This window comes from Sus scrofa, chromosome 16 (genome assembly GCF_054392235.1).
Source record: "Sus scrofa isolate SSC_HxYL_T2T_F1_AM1 chromosome 16, Sscrofa_HxYL_maternal_Yorkshire_Landrace_v2.0, whole genome shotgun sequence".
Classification (NCBI taxonomy): Eukaryota; Metazoa; Chordata; class Mammalia; order Artiodactyla; family Suidae; genus Sus; species Sus scrofa.
The window spans coordinates 25,673,713-25,692,937 of NC_139398.1; the positions used below are offsets into that span (position 1 = coordinate 25,673,713).

Sequence of the window (19,225 nt, forward strand, 5' to 3'; positions counted from 1 at the left end):
GACCTTCAGACTACACGAGTCTCCAGTTTGTAGAGGGAAGATTGTGGGATTTAGCCTCCCTAATCTCCTATTGGTTGTATTTTCTCTGAAGAATTCTGACTTGATACAAGGTACTTAAGTCTACAATCTTCAAGGGTCTAGATTTCTTAGTTGTTATTTTGTTTCTGATGGCCAAAACTATTAATCTTCTTTCTTCTGTGTTTGATAATCTCTGAACATGAGCTTATTCCTTCATCTTTCAGTATTTAGCCTATGAGCTGAAAATGGGAACCTTTTCCTTCATAGAAAAATCTGCCTCTACTGTTAATTGCAATGAGGGGCACCAGCAAATTGGTAATTTCTGGGATGCAATGGATGACCTGGCTCAGGGAGTGTAATGGGTGAGTGAGAGAGAGAGACAGAGAGAGAACCAGAGAGACAGAGAGAAGAGAACAAGAGATTCAGACTCAGGGATCTCATTTTGCTACTTGCTGTAATTTTTGTATCAGAAATCACTGCTCTCTTATTGTTCCATTAATGTTTGCCCTCAAGGACAATCACCTTTCCCCTTCCCAAGAGTTTGCCTACAGATTGCTTCTTGGTGCTCCCAGCTCTAACTATAGTATTTAACATTTCTGTGAAGAGGCATTTCTTGGGCACTTCCCTACCATTTAGGTAACCATCATCACTTCAAAGAGTGTGGCTTTTGTAAAACCTGGTTATTCTTAGTGAGGGTCTCTCAGAGTACTTAATACCCACTTCAAATTAGTTCCCCATGTGATATTCACATGTGTGTCTATGTGACCATTTCTTATATTATCTCATCTTAACATAATGTTTGCAGAAAGGAACATTTATCCTGCTAGTGATATCTAATTATCTTAGTCCTTCTGTCTGGAAGAGTTTACGATAATTGTTCATATATTGTATCGGCAATCCATAAAACCATAGAGTATATACTGGGATGCCAGATACAACATAAATGTAAATGGTGTGATCAATAACATTGTAATAAAATTTAAATCTAAGATAGATTTACAATGAATTTTGTGCCTTATTGGGAACTTCATGGACAAGAAAACTATTTTCTCCAAAAAAATATTACTTGAAGTAACACTAAACATACATGTAGTTTTGCATTAATCCCTCCTTCATGAACTGAGTACAATATGAATCACTAAACATATGAAAATACATGAAATTTAAAATAGTGAAGAATGTTAAATTAAAAATTTAGAGTCCATACTTGCCTTAGGGTACTAGAATAAATATAGTTTTGTTTTTATTTTTCAATAACATTTAGTATGATACACATAACTCATGTTTTGAGTGATTATGATCAATTATATTTTTGTTTAAATATAAAATCAATTTTATATATTTCTAGCTGTAAGTAGATTAAACAACACAGAGTAATGATAGAAAATAGTCACTCTCTATTTTCAGTAGGAATATTTACAAAAGCATATGAAAACATGGGTTTTAACAGGCATTCCCTTGCAAGCTCAGGCAGTCATAACAATACATCAAGAGTCTAAATAACATGTTTTCTATAACTACAGTACAAACAATAACCTAATAAGAATCAGACCCAAATAAAATTCAATAACAAAATTATTTCCTTGAGAATTGATTTTTAATAAATGAAAGCTATAGACTTATTTTTCCTTTGATTTACCTTCTATAATTTTGTTATACCTTCGATAAAGTTTTAAAAGACATTTTTAATAGAAGCTTTCTGTTATGTCTCTTCTGCATTTCCTTGGACTCTTAAAAGTGGTGATGCTAAATCTCATATTAGAAAATACGTATTATCTAGTGAGCTAGTCCTTTATTGAAAACACATTTTTATTTTAAAGTGCAGACTTTCTACAACATATACAGTGTATGGACTTGGATTAACAATTTTTAAGTACTTTGTATTAAACACTGAATACTGTGTGAGTACCAATGAGAAGGGAGTTATATGACCCAAAGACATGATAAATGGTTAAATTATACAGATGGGCTTTAAGCATTCAGAAGTCTAGTGAGGTAGGGAAGTGCAGAGAAGTGTGGGATTCAAAAACAAAGGAGAAGCTTTTCATTGTGGGTTTATTTGATTTATGAAAAATGCCACATGAGGAATCAAGTTCAGAGCAGATGATTGGTCTCAGGCTATATAATAGGGTAAAATTTTTTTCTTCCAAAAATGTGAATTATCTTATCTCCATCCTAGTTTAGATTAAATAGGAGTAAGACTGTCCTAAGAAAAGATTCTGAAGGTTCAGGAAGTGTTGTGATGCAACAAACATACTTTTAAAAGTTAACATCATGCTCTTCAAAGGTCTTTGCATAAAGTGCTCACACCTTTAGAGATTAGATTAGAGTCAGTATCTAATTAGAGCCAGTATATTTTATACCTCATATGCATTCAAGGCAAGGAATAGTAACATCCTTAACATTTTTATTATAAAATTGGATAGCAAATTTATTGAATAGTTGATAGTATGCTTTGTGAATCTTAATATACATTTAAATAATCTTAAAATGTATTCTACTTTGTAGACTTAACATTAGGAAACCACTACAACTATCTTTCTACTATCAATACATTAATTTTATTTTATAGGAACCGGATTATTTGAGTTAGTACATTAGAATCTGGTCTGTAAAAATATCCCTAAGGAATATCTAATTAATTGAGATTTGATTTGGAAATCCCAATATTGAGGGAATTAACTTATTAAAAACAGAATTTCAGGATGGTGAAGCTTGATTTGGGAATTCTCTTCCTTCATCAGACTAGGAGAATTTTCTCAACTCTAGAGAGACTCTTCCTTATAAGTATCATTTTGATGAGCTATTAAAGGCTGCAAAGAATATTCTTAACTAGATATCTCTCCATATTTTTCCCATATGCTTAAAGCTTCAAAGAAATTACCAATGGATTTCTATATAATTTACTATTTTTTATTATTATTAGTGACTATTTATGTTTCAGTTATATCCTGAAAGTTAGAGGTGTTATTCTTTACTTGCTTCTAATTATTAGTCTATTGTTTGGGTTTGGCTTGTTTGCTTTTCAATTTTCCAGAATAGATTTACAATGTTGGAAAAGCAAGTATTTTTGGAGATGTGTCATATGTGGAATGTCTTAAACATGTCAAACAACTAGTTTTGTATCAAACAATGCTATAGATAATATTTCATATTATTTTGTTCAAGATCTTTGCACATTTGAAGCCCTGTGGTGTTAGCTTGCTGTCAACTGTCTTTCACGTGCTACTAAGTATCATTTATATAATTTCCATTTACCTGGTACAATTTGCAAGGCTTAACACTCTCAGAATGCTTATCTTTGCAAAAATAAGAGGAGAGGTGCTTTCTCTTCCTAATTAACTATATTCATACCTCCATCACAGATCCAACTTGATGATAGTAGGCCCTTTCCCCTTTTGGCTGAACTAACCCAAATTCATGCACTCCAAAAAAGAAGCATGGCAACTCATAATGGGATTTATTTCTTTCCTAGGATATATACTTGCCCATGGCTATCATGAGATTTTGTGGCTCATGATACTTTCAAAAAATACTTGCACTCCCAACACATGGAACTTGAGATCTCTCTGGGTAAAAGAAGGGCTAACAGTTTAAAGCAATTTAGTATTAACAAATCTAACTTTCAGGACATAATGAAAATAAAACATACAGTTAGTAATACTTAGTTGAGCTCTTGGCATTTTTATTAGTTGGATAATGAAGGAGTATACTCTCTCTTTGTTAAAACCAGTTTAACATACATTCCTGATAATTCAGAAACTAAGACTTTTCACTAGTTTGTTAGAAACGGAAGGGCAATAGCACACTAAATTAAAAAGCAAGATCATGTCTTTGGTATAGTAAATTATAAGGGAAATTAAAATCTAAATTACATGGCATATTATATCTCTGGCTTAACTGGTAGAAATGGTGATAAAATCGCTACTTAAACTACACTACCAATAAAAAGCAAAAATATTTACTGATGAAGATATTATATTCAGGGAGTTCCCGTCATGGCTCAGTGGTTAACGAATCCAACTAGGAAGTTGAGGGTTTGATCCCTAGACTTGCTCAGTGGGTCAAGGATCCGGCGTTGCTGTGAGCTGTGGTGTAAGTTGCAGATGCGGCTTGGATCCCGCGTTGCTGTGGCTCTGGTGTAGGCCGGTAGCTACAGCTCCAATTAGACCCCTAGCCTGGGAACCTCCATATGCCGTGGGTGCGGCCCTAGAAAAGGCAAAAATATATATATATATATTCACTTAGAAGTAAAACTGCAATGACAAGGAGAATGTTTCTTCTCAAAACGTTTGCTGGTGAAGCAAACTGATTCGAAGGAAGCACTGGACTGGGAATTAGAAAATGATCAGATCCCAGAGTTCCTACTGTGACACAGTGACTTAAGAATTTGACTCTAATGGCTTGTATCACTGCAGACATGCAGGTTTGATCCCCAGCACAGTGGGTAAAGGATCCAGCATTGTACAGCTGTGCATAGGTGGCTGCTGTGGCTTGGATTCAAAAAGAAAGAAACTGATCAGATCCAAAATCCTGATTCACACTTTTTTTTGGCTGCACCCACAGAATATGGAAGTTTCTAGGCCAGGGATCGAATCCTAGCCAGAGCTTCAACCTACGCCACAGCTGCAGCAACACTGGACCCTTAACCCACTGTGACAGGCCAGGGATTGAACGAGAACCTCGAGACAAGTCAGATCTAATAAGCCACTCCACCACAGGGTGAAATCCCCTCATTCATTCTTTATTAACATGAAAAGAAACTCAGGGCCATAAATCTCTTTTGCATTTAATGGCAAAACTTGGGAGGAAATAAGTTGTTTACACAATATTGTGAATATAAAAAGTGTCAGACTAATTACTATGCTTGGTTGCAAAAGTAAGGGAAATTTAAGAGGATGATTACATAAGGGTAACTGTGAGTGGGATGAATTTCTTGAGTTAAATTTATATATGTTCTGTAATTGTGGTAATTAAATTGCATTTAAGTTGTTTCTTTACAGGAAAAAAAAAAATAGCTTTCATGTGATATTCTGTAATTACTTCCAAAAAACATGCAGAAAGATTCCATGGAAAACAGCCATTACCTGCAATGGTAAAACTATTTCCGTGCTTAATTTCAAATTTGCTGTAGTCAATATTGTTCCAAGGATGCTATTTAGAGGAAATTTAGGTGAATCAAACATAGGACATCTTTGCTTTTGATGGATAATTTACTGTGCAAACTTACATTGATTATTCTGATAAAAATTATACATTTTCTCTTTCTAGACAGAAAACATTTAGACACCCGCTTAAGTGCCTCTTGAAAATTAAAAGATAATAAATGGATGCTAGCTAGATATATTCCCTTAGTTTAAAGCTTTAATTTCCCTATTTGTCCAGCATCATATTGAGAAATTTATCCTCTAAAGCTGCTTTGCAGAATAAAACTTACAATGAATAGATGATGAATATTTAAGTTAGAATTGTTTAAGTCAATTAAGGGAAGCATATATGTTATATCTCCTTTAATCTATTAATGTATTTAGTTATATAGGAATCTCTCTTCCATGATAAATTTTCTCTGATATTGACAGAAATATATTTAATGCATTGCTGTATCATTAACCTAATATTTAAATGTATTTATATGTGTATAGCATTATGTTCATAATCAAGATTGGCCTCTGTTTTTCCTTTGCAGTGGTGTTCTTATCCAGTTTGGTATCAATGTTACATGGGTCTCATGTAAATTGGGTAGAATTCCTGTTCTAGACAGTTGAGCGGTTTCTATAAGACAATTTCTTGAATGATTATTAAAACTGGCCTGTAAAATTGTTGGGTTTAACACGATTTGTGTGGATCTTTTCTTTTTCCTAGGTCTTTTGCCATGGGTTGAAAAGTACACCCCAAAATATGTGACCAGTGGACTTCAGAAAGAATTTTTTGTTTGGAAATAGGGTCTTTTGCAGATGAAACTAATTAAGACATATTGGAGCAATGTGGGTCCTAAATGCATGTCACTGGTGTTCTTATAATGAATATCACTTTAAAAGCATTAATTTTATGGATTATAAGATTATCAGATAACCTAGGATATCCCAGGTAGCTTGTAAAATGAAATTCTACAGTTTTCATAAAAATAAGTTTAACAAAATATCTATTTTTACTTAAAAAATTACATTATAAGAACACTAATTCTTTATGTTGATTAACATTTAAGACACATAGCATAGACAAGTATTAAACCCCCATAAAATTCATATTGACAAATCTGATGTGTCTGGTACACAAGAGCTTATACTATGTGGAAGCTATGTAAGAAAATGCTAAAATTGATTAGTGGTGAAAAAACTGTGAATACTGGTCAAGAAAGCAAGCTATTGCTAAATAGATTTTTGTTATTATTTTTGACTTATTTTAATAACAATACTTTAAATTTCAACATCTTCTACCCAGTTTTCTGAAACTATGGCCTATATAATTTTAGTACTACCAAGAATTTTTTTTTAAAGTAAAGTGAATTTAAATTAGATTTCTCTTATAATGAAGGTGACTTCATTACAATTGACTTAAATTATCACAACCATAAAATGAGTAAAAAATCTTTAAACATGTTGTAGAGAAATACCTTTAATTTACTTAACAGGCTTTAATGTATAAAGTTTAATCTAGAGCTAAGAAAATGAAAATTATCAAATAAAACCTGGAATTTTCTTCTAGTTTTATAAATAGTTTCTAAGAAGTTTTCAGAGGTGTTTCAGTGGAAAACACCATGTAAAGTCTTTAATGTGTAAAGTTTTCTTTAACTCAAATTTTAGCCTTGTCTTGGAATATAGAGGATTTTCTATTAAATGTTAGACTGGGAAAATCAATCTATTTAATATAAGCCACCAAGCAGTCATTAAATTGAAACCTATCTGTCTTTCATTTTATTCTGATGTTTTAAAGTGACATTTCTTTTATCAATTTATTTTCTTTTCTTTTAGCAATTTTATTTAATATTTCCCCCTTGACTACTTTTAGTTTCTGTCTCTGGAACTTTATCATTGTTACTTCACTATTCTTCTTCCTGTCTTTATTTCAAGTAAGTTTTAAATCGTTTTTGAACTAATATTTCAAATAATGCTTGGAGAAAAAAATAACACTACAACACAACAAAACAAAAATATATCTCAATAAAGATTTCTATATTCCAGAAATACTATTCATCTTTTCAAAACAACATTCTATTGAGAACTCATTCTCTTGAGGGAAGCAATTCTAAAGAATTTCTGCTACTCACAAGCCAAGTTCCAATATTTTATTTTATAGAAGGAGTAAGGTTACAAAAAGTCCAAATAACTTGTATCAGCAAATAAACTACTATTATGTGTAAAACATGACAAGCCAGACTATTTCTTACCTAAAACTTTTTTTATAATAAAAAAAACTAGATCTAAGTAAGTGTTTTTATGTAAGTATAGAAACAACTGTAGCATTTTGAGGAAATAGGAGTTTTTCACCTCTTTATTAAGCAAATATTAATCTAAAATGGATAACTTCAGTATTCTGTGTTTTATACATTTTCATAATTTTGACCCTGAAATGATTACTTTCTCCTGAAAATATAACTATATAACTAGATATAAAAGTTGGTATAGTGGGAAGAGATCATAGAGGTCATATAATTCATAGCAAATATACATCACATATGAATAATGCATTGAGAAAATATGCAATGAACAAATGCAATAAACACATGCAAGAAAAATGCAATGTCCTAAGCACCACAGAGCTCTCTAGCTATACTTTGGTGTGTCTTTGCTCCTTTACTAATTCACCCCTCAAACTCTGCCTCTCATCCTCTCTATTACATAATCTAATAGTTACTAAAATAATTTCTCTAGGAATTCACAATTAAACAAGACAATCTGTGTTCTCATGGAGGATACAACCTTATAGATAAAAAATAATGTTAAATAAAGGTAATGATATAAGACAGTGACAAGTAAAATAATAAAATAAAGCAGGGTGATAATTAGAGAGAATTGGGAAACGTTAAACAGGTATCAAGAAAGATTTTCTGAGAGCTGAGAAATGAATAATGACAGAAGGTAACCATGTACAACATGGGATAAAAGAGAATGAGTAAAGTCAAGAAACTAAGGTGAGAACTGGCTTCCCTTAATTAGGGAACACAGGCTGTAGGGTGGCTAATTCAAAATGGACAAAGAAGCCGGTGTTAAAAGGCTAAACTGATTGCAATGGAATCTGTGGATGGTCTCAGAAATGATGAGTTGGCTTTGTTATTTCTACCTTATAAAAATGGATATCAGATGAAGAATGATATCAAGAAGCAGTTAACAAAATCTTAGCCATGATCAGGTAGGATTTGTTAAGAGTGACAGTCATTGATATGAAGTAAAGTAATCAAATTCAGGCCAAATTTTGGAAGTGTAAAACAAATAACTTCTGTTAAGTGTAAATACACGAAGTTACAACATAAAAAGCTACAAAGTCAACTTACTTCCCAGATATCCAGGTGGCTTCACCTCCCTCAGATGCTGTAGAGGCACAGGCACTAATATTCGACTCTGTCTGGTAGCTGCTTTATCTAGACTTGTGTGCAACTCCTTGAGCAGTTGGCACCCAAGCTCCAAATGCCCCCATACTGTATGTCAGGTTATCGGAATGCTAATAAAATTCACTGCCTTCGCATATCAGTTATGAAAAATGCTGAGGAGCAATGGGATAGAAGGGCTTTGTGGAAGAACAATCTGTAGTGTGTCTATGTGATAAGAACCTTTTTTTGTGCTTATGTCTTATTATTCCTTTGGAGAGAAGGGAAAAGAAAGAGGGTGAAAATGTTTTCTGGTTTTTAAGACTGTCCAAGTGGGTTGATTTACTAAGGCGGGGAATGTAGGTGAATTGTGCTATCTGTAAGAAGTTTTCTATCATCATGTTGTTTAAAAATATTTTTAAGGCTCAAAATAACTTTATAGATTATCTAGTCAATTCCCTTATAATGAAAGTAAAACATATGACCCAGAAACATGAAATAATGACTTCTCCAAGGTCATACAACAAGTTATTACTATAGCTGAGACTAGAACGCAGAATAGTTATCAGTTCAGTTTCTTTCCACTGACAGCACAATATATTTTAGTTTACCATTTATCTGCCAAGGAAATATATTAGTTAATAAGTGCTTAGAAGCTAACTTCTCGGAAAACATCATGGGATGCTTTCCTTGTGTACACTTATGTTTAATTCAAATCGCAAACTGTCCTTGGAATGTAAATGAGTGTGTTCTTCTCAGGTTAAGTGGTAACACTGTGACAGAGAATAATTTAAAATGTAAGCAGTTTTATTAGTTATTATGCACAGTGTAGAACAGAGATACAATCTTCTGGGTATTAACATTTTATCTTTCTCTAAGTAGAAAAATGCCTTGGCATTCTAGGGATCATATGGCATAATGAAACATATCTAGAGTTTAGAGTCAATTAATTATACATTGGCTCAGCCCCATCTTGGCTACAGAAACTCACACATGCATTCCAATCCACTGAGCCTCAGTTTCCTTTTTGTGAATTATGTATAGTTTATTATAAAAATTAAGCAAGACAGATCATAAGAGAATGTCTAGAGCATAATGTACATTCATTAAATGTTAGATTTAAGCAATATTAGAATATGAGGTGACATGCATTTTAATTCAAAAAAGGATTGCTCTTTGCAGGAAACTTAAAATGCAACCTATGTCTTTTCAGGCATAAAAACTCCTAGAGTTTCTCTTATAGATATCATTACATGCCTTTTTAGAAATGTGATTATTCACATTTGAATCACTGGGAGAAATGATAAAACATCTAAAAGATGTTAGAGAACACTTTTAATGATTGTTCAGCAGTTTTTCCTTGGGGAAAATTTCATCATTAAATCTTCCCAGATATTTTATTATCATCTCACGCAATTCCCTGAATAACCATATCCCTTGTTAATCTGGTAATTTATTCTGAGACTGGTTCTACTGACTAATGTCCCCAGATGTCTTTTAACTGAGTAGCAATACAGTCAATTATGGAGTTTCTATTGACCTTTTGACATTTCTATTTTTTTTACTTATGTTGGTTATTAATATTGGAAGGATATGTACTATACAGGTAGCATTTTAACCAAGCGAACCACTAGGTATAAATTAAAGTAAAAGCAACAATCTCCCTTCTAAATACTACGTATATGGTTCCAGGAAGGAGACCTATTCCTGGAAAAATCTAGAATATTCTATTCACCTGGGTATATAACTAAAAATACAGAGTGTTTAGATCTTTGCCCCCCAGATTTCTATAGAATTGGCATGGATAATTCTTGGGCTTAAGTGTTTTTAATAATTAGGAAAGTCTGAAAAAGATATTTTATTTTCCAAAATGTAAGACCACTTCACACTGTATATGAATATCATGAAAATACATACCATAATAACATATAGCTGAGAATAATAAGATGTTTAGTAAATATCATGGAACTTATTTTATTCATCTATTTGTTTACTTTTTAATCCATCTTACAGATATTTAGGGGACTCTTTCCATACATGAGGTTCTTTCTAGACTTGGAATAAAATAATAAAAGGAAAAAATAAGAAAAGACAGTTTCTTATTCACTTTAGCATAGAGTCTACTAAGGGAAATATATTAATGAATCACAGAAATAAATATAAAATTAAAATTTGTTAAGAAAGTGCTAAATATAAGACCCTTAATATTATGAAAGTGTGTTATTAAGAAAATGTATAGTTAGGGAGATCAGCAAAATATTATCTAATGAAATGATAAAGCTGAAATTGAAGATAGTCTAGGAATTAACATGGCAAATAGAGGAATGAATCAAAATGTTCTAGGCTGAGAGAAGAGAGTATGTGCAAAGGTCCAGTGCTAGATTTAACCTCGAGTATAGTACACAGCAAAATGAAATAATTGTAGCATTTCTGGAACACTACAATCAAGATGGGAATACTTTTAGATGAAGCTAAGCAGATAGGTAGGGTCAGCATATCAAGATTTGTTTTCTTTTCTTTTTACTTTTTTAATTTTTTAAATGACTTTTTTTTTTCCATTTTGGTTTACAGTGTTCTGTCAATTTTCTACTGTACAGCAAAGTGACCCAGTCTCACACACACACACACACACACACACACACACATTCTTTTTCTCATATTATCCTCCATCATGTTCCATCACAAGTGACTAGATACAGCTCTCTGTGCTATACAGCAAGATTTGTTTTCTATTTTAATACATGTGCCTTCCATCTGAGGACAAATGAAAATAAGATATTTTAAGCAGAGGGCAATATAATCACATCCAAATTTTGATAAGAAGACTCTACCTGACACATAGGAAACAGCTTTGTTAGGGCCAGCTTTGTATATAATGAGATACACTGAATTATCCCATTGGGTGTGTGCAATAATTTCCAACTAAGGATTATGCTAGACGGAAACTGCCATATAGTAGAGAAGAAAAGCTGATTCTAAAAGGATACAGGAAGGGAACAAAGGGGATCAGAAAGAAGAGGCCAGTGACATAAAAGAAGATGAAATCAAAGAAATCAAGAAAGGTGAGGGTTTCAACAAGAGAGTGTTCAACAACAGAAACTTCTGTAGAATTTATTGCCACATAAGTAACTATTTATCACAGAAAAATACATTTTGAGCAATGGGATTGGGGAGTACAAATTATAATGGAGTGAAAAACAAGTGACAAAAAACAAGTACAAAAAAAAATAGGTACAACAAATTTTACCAACTGTTTGAAGCTGCATAGGCAAGTAACATGAAATTGTTGCATAAGATGCAGAACAGCTTAAAACCTTCCTTTGCTTCTGAACCAAACTTGGTCTCATTCTATTGGTGTAAATGACACTGATTAGAGGGCTCTATTTGAAGGGGTGAGTAACAGAAAGCAGACTCTGACAAGAAAATCTACCTCTATGACAAATACATGAAATAATTTCACTGCTCAGGGTAGGAAAAACGATGAAGTGTGTGTGTGCAGTGCTTCTGCATACAGCCCACCAAGGTGGGGTGTCCGGCACAGCGGTCCTACACTGAGAACTCTAATCCTATGTGTTAGAGTCAAGGCCTCTGCACATGGCCCCCTATAGATAAGGCTGAGAGAAGAGGTTAGATCTTATCACCTAAATTCCATCTTATACCTCCCTCCTCCCCCCCCCCCCTGCCTCAGTGAGCTTTGCTGTGACAAATCCCTCCTGTCTTATGTCCTGTCCCTCATTCTTCTGGGGCACTGAGAGGCAACAGTCCTTATTCTGTAACTGTTTCCTAATGAGTTTGAGCACTGTCATAACACCAGGTAGAAGAGCAGAACTTTTCCCTAGCTACCTTCAGATTTTTTTTTTGGGGGGGGGGGGGTTGCACCCATGGAATGTGGAAGTTTCCAGGCTAGGGGTCAAATCTGAGCTGTAGCTGCCAGCCTGCATCACAGCCACAGCAACTCTGGATCCAAGCCATGTCTACAACCTACATTGTGGCTCACAGCAATGAAGGATCCTTAACCCACTGAGTGAGGCCAGGGATTGAACCTGGGTCCTCATGGATAATAGGTGGGTTCATTACTGCTGAGCCACAATGGAACCTCCACCTTCAGATATTTTGAATCTCACCAGGCTTTAGCCCAAACTGTTTATATCCCTAAATATCACTTGAAGTTTTATAGATTCCCAAATATTAGCAAGAAAGCAATGGTTATTAAGGGGCCCAGGAAAGGTAGAAACCAAGTGATGCTGGGGAGGGCTTGTTTTTCTGCTCCAAATTTGTCCTGCCAAATAAGGCTAGCTGGCTTCTATCAGCCAAGTTGATTTTTCCCATACCAGGTCTGCACTTTCCTCAGTCAGGCCCTTGCATTGACAGCAAAGCAATGTGACATACTGGCCAGCACACAGACCCCTCCCTGGCCAGCTAACAGATACTCTAGGCAAGCAATTCTAGGTCTTGGGATGCCCAGACCCTCGCTGAATTTGGGTGTTACCCAAGAATGAATACCCTCTTTGTAAATACACCCATCTGTGCCATTGGCTTGAATCTTCAAAGGGTTAGTGCTCTGGTTTTCATCTATGTGGATATATTTAGGGTCCTAGCATGGCACCCAAATACCATACTCAACTGTGTTTTCCCTCTGGCTTGCTATCCTTCCCTGGGTGGGGGCTGGGGCTCACTTAACAGTGTTGAGTCTCCATGAGGAGGTTAGTCTAGATTCCTGTGCTGACTGGTGGACACAGAAGGACAGCCAGTAGGAGGGTTTGCCCTCAGGCCTTTTTATCCTGACTTTTCCTCCTCTATATCTGAGTTATTAAACACCCCGTGGGCAACCTCGACCCAGGTGAGAGGTAGAGGTATCTGGTTCTAGTTCCAGTTTTCAAGTTTATGCCTAATGTTAGGAGTATTTGGGCAAATAAGATTTCTAGTTTGGAAATTTGTAAGCAGCATCAAACTGTTCATAACTTTCTCAAAAGACTAAAATAGGTGGAGTCCAAACAGCATGGACTCTAACATAAATGGAAGGAGAGGAATTGAATTTTTAATTTTTAAGGGCTGGAGCTTGAGACAATCCCTCCTCAGTCAGAATACCCTACAGGAGGTTAGACAGGACCTTCTAACTGCTGTCTACCCTACAGGAAGTTAGACAGCAGCTTAGCCACCGATGTGGTCCTTTAAGGGTTGGCACGGCTGTCTGAGGTGGAGGTCTTCTCTTTCCTCCCTCTCAATGAAGAGAAGTTTTCATATTTCCAGCCTGGCAGGAGCTAAAAGCAGGAGGGATGCCCACAGGGTACTCACCAGATCCCCAGGCAGCTGGTATTTTGTGCTGATGTGGGAGAACATGGAACATCGCTTCATAAGGAATTACCCAAGTTTTGCCTCAAGAGCGGATGGGGAGAGGAGGTGGGTGGTGGGCATTCCCTGTTCTTGGCAGCAGCTCACAGGAACCAATAATGGCTTCCTTGTCTTCGAAGCTGCTTATGGGTCTCACCAGTCCACCTCAGGAACTGGAATCTAGCATCCTCGTTCTGTTTGTCAGGCAACCCTCACTGCCTGGGCCTTTCCCGGTATGGCCCCTTTCTTTCCCCAAACCAGAAGTGACAGTGGAGCAACTACTGTTGACGTGAGATGTGGCAAGAAGGGGAGAAAGCCCAGGTGTGGCCGCTTCTGCCTCGTACAGGGGTCAGGAGGACAGCGCTGCTGGCGAGACAGCTTCGCCCTGCAGTGCACAGGTCCCCGGCCTCCGGATCCGAGGGAAGGCCAGCCAGGGGAAGTGGACAGAAGTGCTTGAGTTTTGGCCTCTGATCCCCAGAGGGCGCAGTCCAGATGACCCTGGCGGCTATGCTTCGTGCGTGCGCACACGTAGGAGCACCACACGCCAGTATATGGTTGCTGGAAGGAGTTCCTCTGAATTGGGCTGAAGGCAGACTGCATTCTTCCCACACAGTGAACTCAGAGACCAGCGTTAGTCACGCTCATAGGAACTTCACCAAGCCTCCATCATCCTCCCGCTGGAGCTTGGGTGAACTGGAGGCAAAAAGGCCACAATCCATCTCAAACAGGGATCCTTCTGTTATCCAGTTTGATTCAGAAGCAAAGCAAAGTGTTATTCTTTGATCAAAGGAGAGGTGCAGGCTAGCACTCTAGAGTGCAAGCTCTCCCTGATGGACAGGCTGCTTTATAGGCTTTCTGTCAGTGTGGGTGGTGGGGGTGGGAGTTCTTGCAGGCCAGAACCAGCAATTCTGCACACCATCTATCCAGAGCTGAAGTGTCCACACAGCCACGTCTCACTAGGAACTAGGTCTGAAGTGCCAAGTGCAAGGTCTCTTTGGAGCCCCTGTCCGAGCAAATGAAATTAGACTAAACACAAAGAAAAAAAAAAAAAGTTAGACTTTATTTTGTTACCCAGGTTCTATCTTTTATTTCCTGGAAACTTTCAGTGGGCTTTGCCTGTGACATTGATCCAAAGGGAGCACGTTCCCTAGGGAAAGGGTTGGGTTGCTGGAGGTGTTGGTGGTAGTAAAATTGGGTTTGACCCACAAAACTACCAAGTAGCCCCTGTCCATCATGGTCCAGTTCTCATTTAGAGGAACCATATTTCCTGGAGTAGAAAAGGTTTTCATCTCCACTGAGGGAGTGTTCTCTATTGCCCATTTCACACCCTCTGCTTTGTCTTGACCGAACATTAGTCAGGCTTCTCTCCTCCCTACAGGTTCCTGAGTTTTAAGGTCTCCCAAGTCTAAGCAAGAGTTAGAAACATTTGTTTGCAGGACTGTGTATGGAAATAAATTTTTAAACCACGCGAGTAGGAATACAATTGCTGAATTGCATGGTGAGGCTGTTTATTTTCATAAGCAACTGCCAAATTGTCTTCCAGAGTAGTTAAACTTTTCCATTCTCTTTGCCAGCATTTGGTAGTGTCAGATTTATTTTTTATTACTGCAGATATTATAACACATGTACAGCCACTTCTCATTATTGTTTTATTTCATAATTTCTTCATGATAAATTATATTGAGTATCTTTTATATGTACATTTATTTTTGATGTTTTGTTCATATTACCCCCCTTTTAAATTAGACTGTTTTACTTTCTTATCATGAGATTTAATAATTTTTTAGATGCTTTGGATACAAGTTCTTTATCAGATAAGGGTTTTGCAAGTTTTCCCATACCTGTGGTTTGCTTTTCATTCTTTTAATAGTGTTTTCACAGAGTATAAGATTTTAAATAAAGTCCAATTTTTCTGTTTTCCTTTTTTTTCATAGATCATGATTTTGGTGTTGTGTCTATAAACTCATTTGCAAACCTGAGGTCAGTTATGTTTTCTACCATATTTCCTTCTAGAATTTTGATATTTTTGCATTTTCCATTTAGGTTTATGATCTATCTTGAGGTAATTTTTTGATATTTATAAATTCCTTGTCAAGATTAGCTTTTTTGCATCTCACTGTCAAATTTTTTCAGCACCGTTTGATGGATAGAATATTTTATTCCATTGTCTTTGTGCCTTAGTCAAAAATTAGTAGATTATATTTGTATAGACTTATTTATGGGCTCTCTTTTCTTTTCCTTTAACCTAGATATCTAATTTTTTGTCAATACCACACTGTCTCTATTATTGTTACTATATGGTAAATTTTGATGTTGGGTAGTATCAATTCTCCAAATTTGTCTTCCTTTTCAGTTATTATGATTATTCTATTTTGTTTTCCTTTCTATATAAACTTTAGACTAAGTTTCTACCATGAGCCTTAACACACTTCCAGACTCTACTCACTATCCAACTCCAAATCATTTAAAAGTTTTCAAGTATTTGTTACTCTAGAATCTCACTCTCATTACCAAAACTTGTATTAATATCTTAGGTCAGTCATAACAAACTACAATCTGAATGGTTTTAAAAAAGAGAAACTTAGTTGTTCTTTCATAGCTTTGGAGCCTGGAAATTCAAAATAAACTAGCTAAAAGGGCCTTTCTCTCTCTGAACTCTAGAGAATTATTTGATCTTGCCTTTTTCTAGCTTTTTGAATTTTCCAGAAACCATTATTATCCCTCAGCTTGCAGATGGATCACCCAATATCTTCCTTTATCATTACACAGTATTATTTTCAGGTGTCTCTCTGTTCAAATTTCCCTGTTTTTATGAAGATACCAGTCACTGGATTAGGGCCCATTGTAATCCAGTATGACTTCCTATTAACCTGATTAGATCAGCAAAGATCCTGTTTACAAATGAGATGATAGCCACAGGTACAAGGAGTTAGAAATTCAAGATATATATTTGGGAGGATACAATACAACTCACAACACTGGGTGGTAGGATACATTGTAAAAAAAACATTTCTTCTGAGATTCTATGTTAATATTGCTGAACATTGATTTTTTTTTTTTTTTTTAATGTTTGCTGTAACTTTAAATGCAGAGGGCTTCAAAATTCTCAGGTGTTCTTGTTTTGTCTTCCCAGGTGTATCTTGTTTTCTCTAAAACCAACTCTTTAACGGAGGCTAAACCTTGCAGGTCTTTCCGCTCTCATCCACTGTTAATACACTTGAGTCCTGGTAGTGCAGTGGTAAGTAGTGGGGGAGGAAAAAAAAATGATAATATGGTTAAATTTCAGTGTTTTAGTGAGCCTGTATCTCTCAACTGCAACTTTCACATGTGTCTCTTCATTCTCTCTCCCTCTCTATGTGAGAAAGGAAGGTGGAAGAAGCTGAAATCAGGGAAATGTTCTTCCACCAGTGAACTAAAGCTCTTGAAAATCTACTTTGCTGGAAATTAGGCCTTCGTTATAGAAAACACTCTCAGTACCCTTCAGAATGATTGCTTTCCTCTCTTCCTGCCAGAGGCATGAGGTGAGTTTTTTCTTGTTATCTTGAATTTTTTATTTAGAACCCTGAGGAGTTCTTATAGGTAAAACCCACAACAATATGGGGTTTTGTCTAAAGCTGCAAACCCCATGAGATTCATGCTATTTCACACACATCCTCTGGCAATTTGTCAAAATTAACATTTGACAATTCCTACCAGTTTATGGCTCCAGCAGCTTCTGTTCCAGGTAAGCTTTATCTAGAATATTTTGTCTTTGTCTCTCCAGATTTCAATATTAGTTTGTCCTGTGCTCTTCTTTCTCTGATGGATTCAAGAAAAGTTATTGATTCTCAGTTCAGAATTTTTCTTGTAAGAATGGGATTGAAAACTTCCAAGCTCTTACAAGTCAGGGCCAAAATTGGAATCCTATTGCTTTCAATTTTTGAAAGATATTTTTGCGGATTATAAGATTCTTGGTTAACCAATAGATTAAGCCTGTGACTCCCTCTTTGCTCTGCCTTCTAAAACTCATTGTTTCTGTTGAGTAGTCAGCCTTTTGATTTCATTGGTTTTTTTCCCATATGTTATGAGGAGCTTTACTCTGCTCCTTTCAAAATTTTATTGCCTTCAGCTCTTAGCATTTTTTCTGTAGTCTGTCTGGATAATATATTGACTTTTTAATCAGGATTTTTCTGCTTCTATCATTATTATATTGTTTGAGTTTTGACTATTATTCTAAGAGATATTCCTGTGGCAAAAATAACTTAGCTTTGATTTATCTTTTTATGTATTTTTGGAGTTGACCTTCCAGTATTTTATAATTTTCATCTATATTCAAGAGATAATGTTCATTTCCTTATTAGTGGTTTGTACTAAGGTTAGTTACTCTGGCCTCAAACAAAACAAAACAAAAAAACTGGGCAATGTTTCCGTTATTCTTATTAAGTTTATGAAATTTGGTGTTATTTATTTATTAAATGTTTCAAATGTTTCACCAGTGAGCTCTAAAGTTGTGCAGGTTTGGGGGGCTGCTAGTGACTTTTAACAGTGAATTTGAATCAGACAAAATTGATCCATAATTTTTGTTAATTTAATCATACTTAGTGTGCTTTTGAAGAATTTTTTTTTTATTGGAGTAAATCTGTTCCTGATAGTCAGCTATTTTCTCTCTCTATTATATACCAATCCATTAATTTTTTGCTATTGTCCTTAGTTCCTCATTTTCTTTTAGTTTGATTTGTATTTTCCTCTAAAATTTGATATTCTCACATATTCTCAGACTGATCCCCTTCTTACAGGTAGCTCTAACTATGAATTTCACTCTGAGCTTTTAGGATAAGATACATGTTTTGAAATACCATATTTGTTTATTTTAGGAATTTTCTTGATTCATATATTATTTAGAATTCTATTTTAATTCTAAGTGGTGTGGAGGGGGTAGTTCCAGACTTGGCTTCTTCTAAAATAATAGCTAGAACTCCACTGGTCATAGAACCAAAGTGAGTAGTTTTGCCTGCTGCTTTTTCAATCTTGATAGTATAGCTGAGTGTGGGAAATACCCCCCAGCAGTATTTATAGCTTCACTGGGTTTTGTACTTGAGCTGGAATTTCATTATTTTTCCCTGGCCCAGTTACAACTAGATTTCATTCAGGTGCCATTGCTTCCACATAGAGCAATGGTCCATGTTGTCCTTCATGAGAAAACACCAATAACTGCAATTCTCTTGTACTTCAAAGGTTCTCACCACCCCACACACAACATCAGTGGGGTCTTAGCACCAATCTCAGAGACAGAGGTCATATTCTAAAATTCTATTCTGAAGTTCTTTCTAGGGCTAACACTGGTACTGACTGTGCTAGCTTTGGGTTCTCCAA

General features: G+C 35.6%; 1 long non-coding RNA gene across 2 annotated transcripts in view; it reads left to right on the forward strand.

The window, feature by feature from the left end:
- Positions 1 to 17,006: 17,006 nt before the first annotated feature.
- The window catches only part of LOC110257219 (uncharacterized), a 233,427-nt gene continuing 231,208 nt past the window's right edge, over positions 17,007 to 19,225 (forward strand). For both annotated transcript variants that reach the window (XR_014831078.1, XR_014831079.1), the window contains exons 1-2: positions 17,007 to 17,111; positions 17,239 to 17,394. This is a non-coding gene — a long non-coding RNA (uncharacterized LOC110257219). The remainder of the gene's footprint in view (positions 17,112 to 17,238; positions 17,395 to 19,225) is intronic.